Source organism: Panthera leo, chromosome C2, assembly GCF_018350215.1.
Source record: "Panthera leo isolate Ple1 chromosome C2, P.leo_Ple1_pat1.1, whole genome shotgun sequence".
Lineage (NCBI taxonomy): Eukaryota > Metazoa > Chordata > Mammalia > Carnivora > Felidae > Panthera > Panthera leo.
Window position 1 is genome coordinate 139,514,749 of NC_056687.1, and position 18,229 is coordinate 139,532,977.

The 18,229-nt window shown below is 38.3% G+C and overlaps 1 protein-coding gene and 1 non-coding gene across 3 annotated transcripts in view; one reads left to right on the forward strand and one right to left on the reverse strand.

Annotated features, from left to right (window-relative positions):
- UBE2E2 (ubiquitin conjugating enzyme E2 E2) overlaps positions 1-18,229 on the forward strand; it is a 369,863-nt gene that overhangs the window by 249,231 nt on the left and 102,403 nt on the right. The gene's annotated exons all lie outside the window — the stretch shown is intronic.
- LOC122198983 lies at positions 9,924-10,026 on the reverse strand. The gene has a single exon (XR_006193268.1). It is a non-coding gene; the product is annotated as a U6 spliceosomal RNA (small nuclear RNA).

Here is an 18,229-nt window from a genome sequence, read left to right on the forward strand (position 1 = left end):
GGACAAGAGGGGAGAAGAAAGAAAAAGTCCAGATAAAAAGCAGGTGATAGCACAATGACACAATCAGATATCACCTTAATGATAGGTATCTGATAGGTATCAGAAAAGCTAACATCAAAAAAGGCAAGAAATAACCAGTGTTGGCAAGGATGTAGAGAAAAGGGAATCCTTGTGCACCGTTGGTGACAATATCAATTGGTGTGCCATTGTGGAAAACAGTATGGAGGTTCCTCAGGAATTTAAAAATAGAAATACCATAGATCCAGTGATTCTACTACTATATATTTACCAAAGAAAATGAAAACACTAATTTGATAAGATACATGCACCCATGTATTTATTATAGCATTATTTACAATAACCGAAATATGGAAGCACCCCAAGTGTCCTTTGATTGATGAATAAAAAAGATGTGAGATAGATAGATAGATACACACACACACACATATGTATGGAATTGGAAAAAAAACAAACAGTAAAAGCATAAATAAATAGACTCAAATACAGAGAACAAACTGGTGGTTGCTGGGAGTGGGGTGGGAGGATGGGCAAAATGGGTGGAGAGTGGGAGTTACGGGGTTCTAGTTATGGAATAAATAAGTCACCATAGGGAACATAGTCAATGGTATTGCAATAGTGTTGTGTGGCTAGCATAACATATAGAGTTGTGAAATCACTGTTGCACACCTGAAACTAATGTAACATTGTGTGTCAACTATACTTCAATAAAAAATATATAGAAAGCTGTTAAAAATGGCAAACCATAAAAAATGCTTTTAATTCTTTTTATAAGAAGCTTAAATATAAATGGAAAAGAATGGTAAGTAAATGAGTAAATAAGTTAAATAAGTAAACAGATAAATACATAAAGCAGGTGATGACAACATAGGCAGTCCCACAAAGTGGAAGGCCATTTTTTAAAAAATCAGTTTGTGAAATCTAGAGAGAGTTCTAGAATCATGAAGTTGGAAAAACTATCCTGGACTCTTCTTTTCAAAGTACAGAAGAGGTCATTGCATTAAAAAAAAAAAAAAAAAAAAAAAAGACAAAATTAAGCAAAGATATTTTTAAGGAAAAAAATAAAGAATAAAATAATGAAATGGAATGAAAACATACCCCCAAAAGTCTGCAGAATAATTATTTTAAAACAAAGTAAAAAAAATTTTTTAATGCTAAAGGATAGAAAAGAAAACATAAATCAGAATTTGAAAGATTGAAAAATTAGTTGATTCAAGAAAAATCCGTGAAGTGTTCCGTATTTAAAATACTCAAGGATGGAAAACATGAGCAACTGATTTTCCTTAAAAAAAATTTTTTTTAATGTTTATTTTTGAGAGAGAGAGAGAGACACAGCACGAGCTGGTGGCGGGGGGCGGGGGGGAGGGTGGCAAAGAGGTGGGGAGGCGGGAGTGGGCAGAGAGAGGGAGACACAGAGAATCTGAACCAGCTCCAAGTTCTGAGCTGTTAGCACAGAGCCCAGTGCGGGGTTCCAACTCAAGGACAATGAGATTATGACCTGAGCCAAAGTTCGTCACTTCACCAACTGAGCCACCCAGGTGCCCACATGAGCAACCAATTTTCTATCCAGCCAAACTTCCCTTCAAGTATAACTACCACAGACAAATGATTATGATTACTCCAAGAATTCTCTTCCTGGAGAATCTACTAGAGAATGAGTTTCAGACAAGAGCCCTTCCCACATTCCCCCAAAAAACACAACAACTGGAGAGACTTCAGAGTAAGAGCTGGTGAAATTCTGTTTCCTAGCACTAGGTAGTGGTCTACGTGACTCAGTTCTGGCCCCTGAGGTGGGATGGCAGAAATACAGAGTACTTCTGGACACCATCTACGTTCTCTTCACCAGTTGGCCAGCTGGATGCAAAGGCTCTTGCACAGTATTTTGTGATACCAATAGAAATCATGTTATTGTTATTCCAAATATCTCAAAATAATATCTATGCCTCACTGCTTCAGGATTACAGAAATAATTATTAGATTTACCAGATTGGATTAAATTTTGTCATTGAATCTAATAAGGAAGCACATTTGTGACACCAAATTTTTGGCAACCACATTTCAATATAATGTTTCCTTTGTAATACTATGCATTTTATGTGATGCATTTGAAAGCATTCTGAGAAGAGGTGCATATGCTTCAGCAGACTGCCAAATGAGTCCTTGAGCAAAAAAGAGGTTAAGAACTTCTGATTTAAAATTTATTTATTTATTTTGAGAGAGAGTGCATGCACAGGCAGAGGAGAGGGACAGAGGAAGAGAGAGAGAGAATCTTAAGCAGGAGTCTGATGAGGGGCTCAGTCTCAAGACTATGAGATCATGACCTGAGCTGAAATCAAGTCAGCAGCTTAACCGACTGAGCCACCCAGGGGCCCCTAGAACTTCCGATTTAAATGGAAGGATATGGAGTCTCTAAATTCGTAGGAACAGAGGGCCTTTTCCCCATTCTGTCAACATATGTTGAAAATGGCTTGAGCTAGAAATTTTTGTTGTATTTAAATGAAAATGATAAAAAGGAAAGTTTAAAAATTTATACTGGAAGTGATCTCTTGATTTTATTCAAATACTTTAGTAGAAAGAACTTTAGTTTTTCTGAATGCTTTACATGGTCTTTACTGATTATCTCCAGGGGTCAAAAGAAGCACCAGCCTGGCTTCAGTTTTCTGGTTGGGCACACTGGGCCAGACTGAACATTTCTATTACATGCCTGAGCCACAGTGATTCTGGTTTTTACTTTACAGTGTAAATTTGATTCAGAGTTCTCTTCCCCAAGGGGACTGTGTAGATATCAGACATAAGTAAGTCCATTTCTGTACATATTAGTTCACTTTTTATAGCCTTCTATCACAAAAACAAGCAAAAACCCTCATGCGATTATGACCTGTTATTATGGACTTTATTACTGAAGGGGCTTTAGAGGGTATCTAACGCACCATATCCTCATCTTTATGAGAGTGAACTGAGGACCAGAAAAGTTTTGATTTATACAGTCAGATTTACCCATGATGACACAACCAAGGTGGCAGTCTAGGCTCAAACTGCTGTTTCCACATGTGTGGTACTAACATTGTGCTAAAACCTCAGTCTCCCGTCTTCCTTCCTCCTCTTCTCCTACCTTCCTATCACAGTAGAAGAGGTTTCAGTGCTTCTGTCGGTGATTTCATCATCTCTCTTGCCTGCCTGCTTCGTATTCTGCCCCCTCTTGCCTCCTCTTCAGGCCACATTCCTTTCTGCCCCTTCCCATCCAGACTTCCAGAAGGAGAAACACATTGTCTTTCTTTTAATCTCTTATATTGTGCCTTCCTTAATCCACAATCCACGATGCCAGTAGTCTCACTTAAACTGTTCTTCCCAAAGTCAGGAACATCAGTTTTTACTCAAACTCATGGACCATTCTCAGTGTCATTTTCTCTCCCATTCTGCAGTATGTTACAGTTGACTTTTTTATCCCCCTTCAAGTGCTTTCCTCTCTCTTGGCCTCTGTGATGCCATGCTCTCTGGAGTTTCCTTATTTGGTTGCTCTTTCTCAGTCACCTCATCTAATGCCCATACTTTTAAATGTCAGTGACTGTTTCTCATTAGAACACCCTTTTAATTTCTCACCATTCTCACTGCTGGTTCTCATATAACGTGTTGTACTCCTGGGCCTCTGAAGGTGCACTGTTTACTGCTTTCTCACAAATCTATTCTGCAGCAGCTGGCTGGGCATCTGCACCTGGACATCCTACGGGTCCTTCAGATTCAACATGCTCCTTTTGTGTCTCGGCTCCAGAATTCAGACTTCATTACCACCATCATCTTCTACCTGAATACCATAAAGCCTCCTAACTGGTCTCATGTCCCCAGTCTCAGCCCCTTCCTCACTGCTGTCAGACTGATGTTTCTAAAATGAAAATATGTTCATGTTCACTTCTCTTTCTAAAACTTATTTGTGATTCCATTGTCCTCAGGACAAATCCATTCTAGTACTGCATAAAAGGTGCTTTCTTGATCTGGCCCTGCTTACCTTTCCTGCCTCACCCTTTGCCACAGCACCGCATGGTGCCTAGTTTTCTGAAAGAAACCCTCTTCTCTGTTGCCTCCTGGCCGGTGCTCTTCCCCTACCTGCCTTTTCTTTCCCCGCCCTTTCTTCCACTCTCCCCTACTCCTGGGTAACTTCCTTGAATCTTTCAGATCTCCTCTCTCACAGCTTGGTTGAGGAGCCTTTCCTCTTTACTTCCATAAGTACTCTGTACTTATTCCTAATACAGACCACATCCATCATAATACACTGTAATTATCCCTTAACTTGTCTGTCTTCTCCCCTTAAATGGTGAAACTCAAGAAGAGCGGCTGTGCCTTACCACCATGCCCCCAGGATCTAGCATCTGCATTTTCTTTGAATGGATGAATTAATATACCCTACTTAGTTATAACAATAAGTTCACTGCAGTGGAACTAAAGCTAGGATACAACTAGCTTTTGGGATCCATACCATATCCTTATCTCATTGGTGAGATTTTAGCCCTCTGAAAAATTAAATATATAAACTCTCTTGAACTTTTGCAATAAATAGAATAGCCCTTTTCCAGCATACTGAGTTAAGGAAACACAGATTTCCCAAAGTTTTAAATGTTTGAAAAGAACCTTACCTTCAGTAATTCTGTGATAACTCCTAGGAAAGTTTTCTGAGTTTTCTTTTTTTCCTTTAGAGACTGGGAAAAGATTTTCTTTTTCTTTATTTCTGAAGGTTGTGTGTGTAATTCTTACCTTTACATCTGGTTACAGTGACTTTGAATTAATTATAATGGATAAATGAGAAAAAAAATCCAATGACCTTTATTATAAAAATACATTTGTACTTAAATGTTGCCTAAGAACAGGTGGCTAAACCCCAGAAGGCCCACAAATTTATCTGGTAGGCAACTTGGGAATGCAAAACATTATCTTACTATTTTTTGTTTTCTAGATGTAATGCCTAAAATTCCAGTTAACATCGTTGTTAATTATCCTACCACTGATACAAATAGCTTCTAAATCTACCTTTGTTACTTATACGCAGAGAAACAGAATTTTAACGTTCATGAATGCTGGCAACAAGTTAAAAAAGGGGGAGTGATAACACTTAAAATCTCCCTAACACTACTGAGTGTATGTATTTTTTGGGTATTCTCTTTCATCATCTTGGTGACCACCCATTTTGAGATTGAATCTGGGTTCTCTGCTCAGTGTCTTTCTCACTGTTTGGTCCCTTTCTGGTCCATATCAGCCTCTGGTCTCTCCTTCCCATAACATTCCTTCTTAGGAGTAGTGTGATAATTATCTTTGTTTCCTTGCCTTTACTTTATCATCACAGGTAGGTATATTTTTATCTACTCATCACTGCTTTGCTCAGAGAACTGATATTTTTCCAGCCCTCTTGATATCTCCGTTACAGTATCACAAATGCCAGTCAAACCTATCAGGATCTCATCTGGAGTTTCCTGTTCTTGGTATGCTTCTAGTTTCACTGTTCCTACTCCCTGAAAGTAACCATCTCAGAGCTTCTGTGTCTGAAACCATTTTTCTAAGTGAAGTCCTTCAGCAGCATTTCAGTTCTTAATATATTTCTCTTGTTCTGTATTTGTAACTTCATTATTAATATATGCCATAGTTTAATTGGATAAAATAAATTCCTTAAAATTCAAATCAATAACTCAAAACTTAAATCAGTTAGGGTTTATGGAGAAGCAGGAACCTGCCAAGATATGAGTTTGAACTTTTTCAGGAGTTTATTTCTAAAGTATGATTAACCATGAAACGGAAACAGATCTCAATTGTTTTGTGCTGGATTTTTCAGTTAAAAATGCAACTGTCTTGAAATCCATGGGAGCCAAGTTTACAAACGTAGAAGGTCTTTCATTTTTTTCCTGGCATTGAGACTGTTTTAATAAAAGGAAGAACACATTTATGTATGTTTACTCGAAGAGAAATATGCTTATATGTGATAATATCATTACTACCAAAACATAGACCCTTCTCAACTGCTACTTACCTTAATTGCCATACAAGGTCGCTGAGTGGGCAAGCTGGGCATTAGAAGTAATTCTGTGGATACTTTTAATGTGTCTACAACAAACTGAGTCGTTTTAAACATGCATGAGTTGATCTGTCATTTGCCATCTACATAAGAGTCTAAATTTAAAATTAGAGGGTTGTTTTGTCTGTGGTGACTTTGGAGGCTTTACAAATGGACTACTACCAACCAAATCAGAAGCGTGGGGTACCCAAGGATTCCCATTCACTATATGAGTTATCAACTATTTTATAGTATTTGAAGCTCGCATGCCTCTTCCTTTCCTTCCCATATTGTTGTTTGCATTCCCTAAATAACCCAGCAAACCAATTTTCTTTGTAAAGTGGATTTTTGTTCCTTTATCCAACATATTTTTATCAATATTGGTTTGCTTTTCTGTCTGCTACCCAGGGGGCTTATGACCTGTCCCTGAGGTTCTTGTTTGTTGCTGTTTTTGAAATTTAAAAAATAATGTTGGTGTTTTGACAGCTCAGTTATTTTCTTAATACTGACAGTGTTTCTTTGAGCAAAGACATTGAATGTAATTATTATACTTGATATACCGTAAGATTTATGAAATTAGTAGTAGAAAACTACTAAAAGATATTGACCCACAACTTAAATTTAATGAATCTAAACCATTTGATTTTTGTTCTACTATGTTCAATGTTTAACAAGCTATTCCTTGTTATAATACATCCATGTGTACTATGAGTTGCTGCTACCTGCATCATACATAAAGTTATAGGAATAACCAAATTGGAATGTTCTGACATTAACTGATAACTTCCAGAGTTTATAATTTCACTCTGGAATTTGGGTTAAATTCCTTATTGTTTCTTTTGCTAAAAACATTTTCTGTCTTGGGGTGCCTCGGTGGCTCAGTCAGTTAAGCATGTGACTCTTGATTTTGGCTCAGGTCATGATCTTACAGTTTGTGAGTTTGAGCCCTGTGTCAGGCTCTGTACTTTTAGTGCTTGGGATTCTCTCTCCCTTCCTCTCTCTCTCTGCTCCTCTGCTACTTGCTCTCACACATGCTCTCACTCTGAAAATAATTAAAAAAGAAAGAAAAATCTTATTTAAAAAAGACATTGTATCTGTCTTTATTTTAATGTTTAGCTGAAGAGGTGTAATCATTAACAAAATTATAATTTAAAAAATTACATTGTGAATATTTAGCATGCTCTGGTCATAAACAGTGTAATTGTATTTGCAGTGAATAAATTGTTAGCCTAAAATAGAAATCTGACATGAATTGGGACCCTTTCTTTTGATATTTTACAAATCCTTAGCCAGCTGTGAACGTTAAAATAATATCACACTTCACAGAGAAAACAGACTGTCGTGTGCTAATATATTTTTAGGAGCTTTTACATGATTGTTTTTGGAGTGGAAAACTACAACTTACAGAAGTTGATAAATGTCATAAAGTAATACCTAAATGTTCCACATATGTGGTCTAGTTTTTGTTTTGTTTTTAAAAATAATTTGGAATCACTGCCTTTACCAACCCTTTTTTTTATTGTTCACCATAGTTCTTGTCAGACAAACTGCGTGTTTACTTTTATTTGCTTAGTGTTATCTTCTCCTCACCAGGATATAAAGTGAGTTTGGATTTGTTCAGTGCTAAATACACATTACCTATGTGACCAACACATAGACGGAGCTTAGAATATGTTTGTCGAATGCATGAATAAATAAACAAGTAAATTGATTTAATTTTACATCGTTTTTCCCTTTTTATTTGACATATTTTGAGCTTTTCTTCATGTTAATAGAGAGTAAAATACTTTTTTAAAGAGGAAATCATGGTACACTAAACTAAATGTAAATCAAATCTGTTGGAGATGTTTTAGTTACTCTGTGGTAAACTGAGATTGTACATGACAGTTTGTAGATTGTATGTTTTGATCTACCACAGCCTTTTTGGGAGAAAGAAAAGGAGAAGAGCTTTATAGTATAGTTATTCTTTTATATTCATGAAGATATCATTCCTCGGATTTAAAAAATAAAACCCTCTGTAAATGAAGAATATTCATCATCCAATGTAAGAAAAATTACACGTATCGATGTGGAGTAGACTGTGCCCCAAGCAGGTTGTTGGAGTCAGAAGCAAGAGTGAGAAAGTGACTCACTTGGGACAAAAAACCTCTGACTGTTTGCTGGAGGGCAGTTCAAGGAAGTCAAACATGCCTGCAAAATAGCATAATAGTTGTCCTCTTAATATTTAGCTAGCAGTTTGATAGTTATATTACCTTTGAGGAACATGAAGCTGACGTTCTCTGTTTTGGTGTCCATTCAATAATATAAGAATCCTACAGCTGGGTAGTTTTCAATCATTTTTTTTTTTTTTTTTTGCCTCCACCCTACAATCCTGCTCCGCTTTTTCAGGTAGTTGTTGTTGAATAGCTGCTCTGCTTTTATATGTTACACAATTTATTTTATTTAAACAAAATTGGATTTTATATTTATCAGGGCTTGAACTGGAGTAGGACAAGAGAATTCAATTCTTCCAGCTTTTAAAAATAGAATAATAGGGGCACCTGGGTGGATCAGTTGGTTAAGCGTCCGACTTTGCCTCAGGTCATGATCTCATGGTTCATGAGTTCGAGCCCCGCATCGGGCCCTGTGCTGACAGCTCAGAGCCTGGAGCCTGCTTCAGATTCTGTGTCTCCCTCTCTCTCTGCCCCGTGCTCGCTCACTTGGTCTCTCTCTCTCTCTCTCAGAAATAAACATTAAAAAAATTTTTTTAAGAATTGTAAATTGTAAATCTACCTTGTCACATTTTATTGGTCTCAAACCTCTCTTTTACTCCTAACTTTTTATGTTTCTTTTATTTCCCACTGCCTTCTCTCTCTCTCTCTCTCTCTCTCTCTCTCTGTATGTATGTATGTATGTATACACACACACACGCATACACACATATGGTCAAATGTGAAGGTATGAGGGAACAAGTAACTGTTGCTCAAATACTTTTATTGTTACCAGCTTCCATCCCGTACTGACCTCCTTTATATCTTCATGGATAGACATTTGATAGACAGATCTAACAAGGAAAGTTTGAGACTGCAATGTTAAGAAGTGGCTTCACTAGCTCTCAGTAGTTCCACTGGAGCTCTGGTACTGCCTCCACTCTTGCTTACAGGAAGTTACAGGGATGGATATCTGGACAGTTTGGAGTGTGGAAGCCTACCAAACTGATAAGTGACCATTGAGCGTATCTTAACTATTTCGGAGGAATTTGTCTCATTGCTGTGGAGTATTCGATTGGCATATTTGCTTCAAACAAAATCTTGAATGACACAGCCTATCCATAGTCTTTGGATAAAGGGGAGATGGCTTTGAGAAGGTACTTTGGATTCCTTATATATCATGATCTCATACACTGGAAAGTAGTCATTGGCATGCCAGCTAACTTTTCTTTTACTGTATATCCATTTTCACTGAGCTTAGTAACATTATGAATAATAATATACATGGAGAGGTTGAGCGTCTGGGGAGCAAAGGATCAAGCATACTGAATTGATACACTTAAACTTGAGTTACAGAGCAGATCCAGTTGAAATATCCCCACCATCACCTCTCCCCATGCCTCTCCTCCCCAGAATGCAAGTAATTTTAAATGTTGATATTTTATTAATATCTTTCATGAGCACTGTCATATTACCAGGGTGATTAATGAAACTAGGATGTAGCTAAGGTAAAGCATTTGGCACTGTTTGGGGAAAACTTCCATATAGAGAGATGAGTAATCATAGACTTACATTTAAAATTTAAACATGTGCAAGCTGAACATTTGTACATAGAGATTTTTTTAAGGAAACTCAAGATATTGCTTTTATTGTTTTCAGTGTCAGTTTTTATTTTTATTTTTTTTAATACAGAAGGCTTCATGACCTTGTGTGTCATCCTTGTGCAGGGGCTGTGCAAATTTTCTCTATATGGTTCCAGTTTTCATGCATCTGCTGCTGAAGCAAGCACAAGTTAACTTTTTATTTTGGAATAACTTTAAATTTACAGAAAAGTTGCAAAGATAGTACCAAGTATTCCATAACACCTCTCTCAGTTTCTCTACTTAAGTTTTTATTACAAGCATAGCTCCAAGATACTCTGGGTTTGGTTTCAGACCACTGCAATAAGCCAGTAATACAATAGAGTGAGTCAAATTAATTTCTAAATTTCCCAATGCATATACAAGTTATGTTTACACTGTATTGTAGTCTATTAAGTAAGCAGTAACATTATGTCTGAAAAAGAAACCCGAATGCATATACCTTAACTAAAAGAGACTTCATTGCTTAAAAAATGCTAACCATCATCTTCACATTCAGCAAGTTGATCTTTTGGTGGTGGAGGGTCTTGCCTTGATGTTGATGGCTGCTGACTGATGGGGATGGCGGTTACTGAAGGTTGGGGTGACTTGGCAATTTCTTAAAATAAGACAATGAAGTTTGCTACATTAATTGACTCTTCCTTTCACAAACAATTTCTCTGCAGCATGCATTGCTGGCTGATAGCGTTTTACCCACAGGAGAATTTCTTTCAAAATTGGAGTCAATCCCCTCAAACGCTGCTGCTGCTTATCAACTAAGTTTATGTGTGATGCCCTAAATCCTTTGTTACCATTTCAACAGTGTTCCCACCATCTTCACCGGGAGTAAACTCATGTCAAGAAACTACTTTCTTTGCTTACCCATAAGAAGTAACTCATTATCTGTTAAAAGTTTTATCATGAGATTATCGCCGTTCAGTCGCACCTTCAGGCTCCACTTCTAATTCTAGTTCTCTTGCTGTGTCCACCATATCTGCAGTTACTTCCTCCACTGAAGTCTTGAACCCCTCAAAGTCATCCATGACGGTTATCTTGTTCATGTTGACATTTGACCTCTTCCCATGAATCATGAATATTCTTAATGGCATCTAGAATGGTGAATTATTTCCAGAAAGTTCTCAATGTACTTTGCCCAGATCCCTCAGAGGAATCATTATCTATGGTAGCTGTAACCTTACAAAATGTACTTTTTTGAGAAAGAAAGAGAGAGCAACGTGGAAGGGGCACAGAGAAAGGGGGACAGAGGATCTGAAGCAGGCTCTGTGCTGACAGCAGAGAGCCTGATATGGGGCTCAAACTCATGAACCATGAGAGCATGACCTGAGCAGAAGTCAGATACTTAAACAACTAAGCCATCCAGGTGCCCCACAAAATATGTTTCTTAAATAATAAGACTTGAAAGTCAAAATGATTCCTTGATTCATGAGTTACAGAATGGATGTTGTGTTAGCAGTAATGAAAGTAACATTAATCTTGTTGGAAGTCTCCATCAGAGCTCTTAAGTGACCAGGTGCATTGTCAATGAGCAATAATATTTTGAAAGGAATTGTTTTTTCCCAAATAGTAGGTCTCAGCAGTAGACTTAAAATACTCAGTAAAACATGTTGTAAATAGATGAGCTGTCATCCAGGCTTTGTTGTTCCATTTATAGAGCACAGGCAGAGTAGATTTAACATAATTCATGAGAGCCCTAGGATTTTTGGAATGGTCAGTGAATTTTGGCTTTAACTTAAAGTCACCAACTGCATTAGCCACCGACAAAAGAGTCAGCCTGTCCTATGAATCTTCGAAGGTAGGCATTGACTTTTCCTCTCCAGCTATGAAAGTCCAAGATGGCATCTTCTAGTGTAAGGCTGTTTGTTCTACATTGAAAATCTGTTGTTAGTATAGCCATCTCGTTAATGATCTGAGCTAGACCTTCTGGATCACTTGCTGCAGCTTCTGCGTGAACAACTTGCTGCTTCACTTCGCACTTTCATGTTACGGAGTTGGCCTCTTTCCTTACGCCTTGTACACAAACCTCTGCTAGCAATCAACTTTTCTTCTGCAGCCTTCTCCCTTCTCTCATTGAAGACAGTTAGGGCCTTGCTCTGGATTAGGCTTTGGCTTAATGGAAGGTTGTGGCTGCTTTAATCTGCTTTCTGGACCACTAAAACTTTCTCCATATTAGCAATGAGGCTGTTTCGCTTTGTCATCATTCATGTGCTGACCGGACCAGCACTTTCAATTTCCTTTAAGAACTTTTTTTTGTATTTACAACTTGGCTGTTTTCTGCAAGAAGCCTGGCTTTCAGCCTATCTCAGCTTTTGACATGCCTTCCTCACTAAGCTTAATCATTTCCAGCTTTTAAAGGAACATGTAACTCTTCCTTTCATGTGAACACGTAAAGGCCATCGTAGGGTTATTAATTGGCCTGATTTTATCACTGTTGTGTCTCAGGGAATAGGGAGGCCAAAGGCGAGGGAGAGAGGCAGGCAATGGCCATTCAGTAGACCAGTCACGACACACACAGTATTTATCAATTGAATTTGTTGTCTCATATGGGTGTGGTCATGGTGCCTCAAAACAGTTACAATAGTAACATCAAAGAACACTGATCACTGTAACAAATATAATAATAATAGGAAAGTTTGATATATTGTGAGAATTACCAAGGCGTGACTTAGAGACACAAAGTGTGCACATGCTATTGGAAAAAAATGGTGCTGACAGACTTGTGATTCAGTCAGAGTCACCACAAACCTTAAATTTAAACGTAGTATCTGCAAAGTGCAATAAAACAAGGTATAATAAAATGAGGTATGACTGTGTTTTTTAAAAAAGAATGGAGCATTGGGGCGCCTGGTGGCTCAGTCGGTTAAGCGTCTGACTTCAGCTCAGGCCATCATCTCACGGCTCATGAATTCGAGCCCTGCTTCGGGCTCTGTGCTAACAGCTCAGAGCCTGGAGCCTGCTTCCGATTATGTGTCTCCCTCTCTCTCTCTGCCCCTCCCCTGCTCACACTCTGTCTGTCTGTCTGTCTGTCTGTCTCTCTCCCTCAAAAATAAATAAACATTAAAAAAAGTGTTTTTAAAGAATGGAGCATTATGAAAAGGCACAACTACTAAATAATATGGTATCCTGAATGGAATCCTGAAACAAGAAATGGATATTAGATAAAAAACTAAGGAAATCTCAATAAACTAAGGACTCTAATAATAGCAACATACCTGTATTGGCTCATTAACTGGGACAAATGTACCATACTACTGTAAAATGTTAATAATAGAGGAAACTGGCTATAGGGTATATGAGGACTCTAAACCATCTTTGCAATGTTTCTATAAATTTATAACTTTTAAAATTAAAAGGTTTAAAATAAAATAATCCCCCCCAAAAGCTAATCCTATGTTTATTCAGTATCTACTCCCTCCTCAGTTGGCACTGTTACAAGCGCCAATTCTTTGTGAATTCACGTTGAATCGAAAAACATTGAGTGATCTGCTGTGTTCCAGACACCATGGCAGCTGACTAGGGTATAAAGATGAGTAAGACGTAATGCCTGCCCCCAGGAGACTCCATTCCACTAAAGGCAGGCGGCAAAATTACCTAGTGTAAGTGCTGTCACGGAGACAGAAGTCATGGCCTATGGGAAACCAGGGGTAGGGATCATTTATTTTGCTGGGGCTGGAGTGAAACCAAGTGTTACAAAATGGCTAACTGTGAGAAGAATACAATAGACTGAACACCAAAGGAAATTTAAACAAGTACTTGACAGCTGGAAGGTGTTGGCGAGGGTATAGTGATGTTCAAAAGAAACAGGAGTAATGAGAACTGTTTCCAGTGGTGATTAATTACAAATAGAACTGTTAAGATTTTTAGTCCCAGCAGTTAATAAACCAGCAGTTAGTTTTCTTATATCAAAAATTGATGTGATACAGGAAAATATTAAGAATATAACAAAAAAAATAGTATTCTTGTTCTCCCAAATGAGAAGCTGGTCTGTACTAAAATGGTAAATCCAGTTGTGACCATCTTTTGGTCATCTTTTACCTACTCTATACAAAGAGTCATCTCTAAGTTAGATATATCAGAAATTAGAGAAGTTCATTCAGAGAATTAAAAGAAGCATAAAAGTGAAAACTAAAGCCATTTTAAAAGCCATAAAATTGCTTAGTACAGAAAAACAATGTTTACCTGCCTACCTCCTAGTAATTGAAAGGTTACTATGAGAAGGGCATTGACAATAATGGCTTTATGAACACAGGTAGAGAAAAAGACCTTAAATTTAGCAAAATAAACTTAAGTACAAGAAAAGCTTCCTAATTTGAAGTATTAAAAACACATACTTTAAAGTCACTAATGAGGGGAAACTGCCCTCTTTGATTTAGGGGGATGTCCTGCCCTTTGCCGGAGGTCTAGAAACAGATCATCATTTCCAACCATTCAGATAAAGAGGTCACTCTTTGGTTTGAATATAGAATTAAGCATTAACAACGTATTAGCAAGTATATAAAATATCAATGACTGTTTAGTGATCTTAACACATAAATATGACAGCTACATTAGATTTGGGTTCCCAGAGGAAAATTAAATCCATCAAAAGCAAAGAAGAATCCCAGCTGGCATAAGCACTTGACAGATTCAAAGGAGATAGGGTTTTCCTGTAATCTATTCTATTCTCAACCTTTTGTTTCAGCTTTAACATTTCTATCCCTTCAGATGCTATTCTAGCCAGTCCACCTGTGTTACGTGAATAATAGCTTCTTATAAGTAGTAGCAATTTGGTCTGCATGTAGACAGCACGAGTGCCCATCTTTAGAAGTAATTGTTTTTCTTTAGAATCCGTCTCCTCTCCCTTTTTTTCATCTGAACTGATTATGGGGCGCTTTCAGCGCTTTGCTTTTCATATACTACAGATATTGTAGTCACACTATGTCCTTAGCATTTGTTTCAGTTTATAAAGAATACAATTAGCCTCTTTAATGCTTGGTTCAGTCACAATTAAATCTCCCCTAATGGTTAGGGATTGGTCTTTCCAAGGCTGAGAAGGTGCTTTTAATTATTCATTCCTCGGTTTGTTTCTTACAGCAGCCTCAGCTGTGCTTTATTATTCAAAGGTTAATGCAAGCTGAGAAGTGGGTAAATTAAATCTGCTTGGCAGCCAGCAACCCTACGTGTTAGCAGACACTGTACGATGGGCACGGGCAGCGTAAGTTATTTCCACCACTGTAGCACTGCCAAAAGCAAAAACCACTGAATCCTTCAAAGACGGCCTACATTGACAGGAGTTATTAAGGGATGCTACAAATTGGTGGTTCTTAAATTGCAAATCTTCAATAAAATCTGTGTTTGTTTTGCTTACAAAGAGAGAACGCAATGGCTGAAACCTGAGAGGTAATAATAGCGTCTGTAGAGAATTGATGTAGATACCATGACTAATGAACTTTGTATAATATTAAATCACTAAGTTGAGTGCTGGAAGTCACTTCTATAAATGTTTTACAAGGGCAGACTACAAAATCTCCGATGAAAGCAAGGGCATAATGGGCTGTGCCTGGTCAACTAGGCGGTAGGAAAGTGCCGTCATAGCTCCATCCCTGCAAAATGTTTCTAGATCCATTCATGTGCTTCCCTTTTTAAAACGTGTATTCTTTATAGCTATGGAGTCAGGAATTTTGTGGACTCCTAAGGATGCCTCATAGAAATATTGGCACAAATGATGTGCAAGGTAGGGGACATAACTCAGATTTTATGAATACACCAAAAGCCAGGAAGCAACGTCTTAGTCTTCTGTTTGGTTGCTCATTCTCTCTTCTCCCCTAAGGTGTTTGTGGGACTGGTCTCTTAAAAACTCGCCTCCAGGGGCGCCTGGGTGGCTCAGTCCGTTAAGCGGCCGACTCCGGCTCAGGTCATGATCTCGTGGTCCATGAGTTCGAGCCCCGCGTCGGGCTCTGTGCTGACATCTCAGAGCCTGGAGCCTGTTTCGGATTCTGTGTCTCCCTCTCTCTGACCCTCCCCCGTTCATGCTCTGTCTCTGTCTCAAAAATAAATAAACATTAAAAAAAAATTTTTTTTTTAAGAAAAAGAGTGATGGTTATATTTGTGATGAGGACTATCAGTGCCCGGGGGACTGGACATTCATGTCCTTTGAGAAGTACATTCTCTCCCTATAGGCATGCCTACTGAGAAGCTAAATTGAAATCAAAAGATAGCTGGAGGTTGTGGATCAGAGCAACAAAATTAGTTTAGTGATTGGAATGTCTGGTAGCATTCAATTGGGTAGATGACTCTATTTTAAAGTCAAATATTCAGGGGCGCCTGGGTGGCTCAGTCGGTTGGGCGTCTGACTCCAGCTCAGGACATGATCTCGCGGTCCGTGAGTTCGAGCCCCGCATCGGGCTCTATGCTGACAGCTCAGAGCCTGGAGCCTGTTTCAGATTCTGTGTCTCCCTCTCTCTGACCCTCCCCTGTTCATGCTCTGTCTCTCCCTGTCTCAAAAATAAATTTAAAAAACGTTAAAAAAAATTAAAAAAAAAACTCGCCTCCAGCTGAGGCACCACTTCTGCCAAGAACCCCCAGAGTTCAGTCAGGTACCTTTCATTCCCTCACTGGAGCAAACAAGATCGCCAGACCTGTGCTACCTGCCCTGGTCGTATTTCCTTTGACCAAAAACCCATCTACTTCTGACCTTCGCCGATGGGCTGAAGGAAGAAAGAAGCGTAGGAGATGAACTCTGTGCATGTCATTGAGAATCTGGATTTTTCTTAAACACAAGGCCTGACATGAAAGCCTCTATAATGTGTTAAGAAATCCAGGTTTGTGCTATTAAATAAAGGCCCTTAAAAAGGAGAAAAAAATGGAGTGATTTCATTTTAGAATAATAATCCCATTTTACCTAGTTGTGGTGAAGGTTAAAGACTATAATACATACAAAAGTTGTTTGTGAACTCTGTAAACCTGTCTAGAGACTAAATATTGTTAAATGCTAACCAAATGCTATACAAATATTAGCTAAGTGGCTGAATGTTTCCATGATGTTGGGATTCACATAACTCACATCTGCCTTTTGTTGGTACTTGCCTGTGATTTTGGCCAGTTCTCATCTCTGACGCAGAAATGTGGGGGCTGATGCTAGCACCTCTTAGTTCATCAGGACTGCCTTGTCTTCTGTTTGTGTTGCTTCCAGTCTACACTAAGCCTTGATGCCAGAGAGCTGTGTGGGAAAGAAGATGAGCTTTTGAACGACACGTTCCTAGGTTTGAAGCTCAGTTCCACCATTTACAGTGTAAATTTGTCCAGCCATTGAACTTCTTTGAGCCTCAGTTTCAGATAACAGTAATTTTGTAGAAAGGCAGTCATTTGAAGGAATATGTATTAATGGTAACAGTTGCCATTTTTAAAACATTCTTTGCCAAGCACTGTACTTGAAACTTTTTATCTAATTCTTAATAAAGCCCCCACAATGTAAAGTTTCCTTTTACAGGTAAGATAAGGAAACCAAGGCTCACAGAAGTACAAAAAGTACCTAGCATCATGTCTGACATATAGAAGATGATCAGTAAATTATATCACATGGAACCTTCCTTCAGCGCCTCTCAGCCTTTAATATACATATCAGTCATCCAGAGATCTTTTTAAATTCTGATCCAATAGGTTTGCATAATACTGTTGTTCTCTGGACCACACTTTGAGGCCCTCAGTGACTCCATAGTCTGATAGCGGTTCTCAGCCCTAGGTGCTCATTAAATTCTGATTGAAATAGTCTGGGATGGGACCTGGGCTTTTCTTTCTTTTTCTTTCTTTCTTTCTCTTTCTTTCTTTCTTTCTTTCTTTCTTTCCTTTTCTTTTCTTTTCTTTTCTTTTCTTTTCTTTCTTCTTTTCTTTCTTCCTTCCTCCTTCCTTTTTTCTTTCTTTCTCTCTTTCTTTTTTTCTTTTCTTTTCTTTCTTCTTTTCTTTTCTTTTCTTTTCTTTTCCAGAAGCAGTTCAGCACTGGCCTCCCTTTATTCAAAGAAATCATGTGCTGAATCTATACGTGTGTGTGTGTGTGTGTGTGTGTGTAGACAGAAGTGCAGTTTCTGTAATTGAATCTCAGGTAGGGAGGGAGCAGAGAGATTAGTGATCCCAAAAGACCTCATTGGAGTGCGGCTGCTCCTGGAAGCAACAAATTTGAAAACCACAGGTCTCCAGAATACATTTCCAATTCCTATCATGGCATTTGAAGCCCTACATTATCTAACCTCAGCCAGCTGGCATATTTGCTGTTCTCCCAACAGAGAACTCACTTTCCTCCTCCCTGCTTTATTTCTACACAGTGCCTTTATTTAACCTGTTATGCCCCATCTTCCTGTACCTGTTGAAATCTTCTT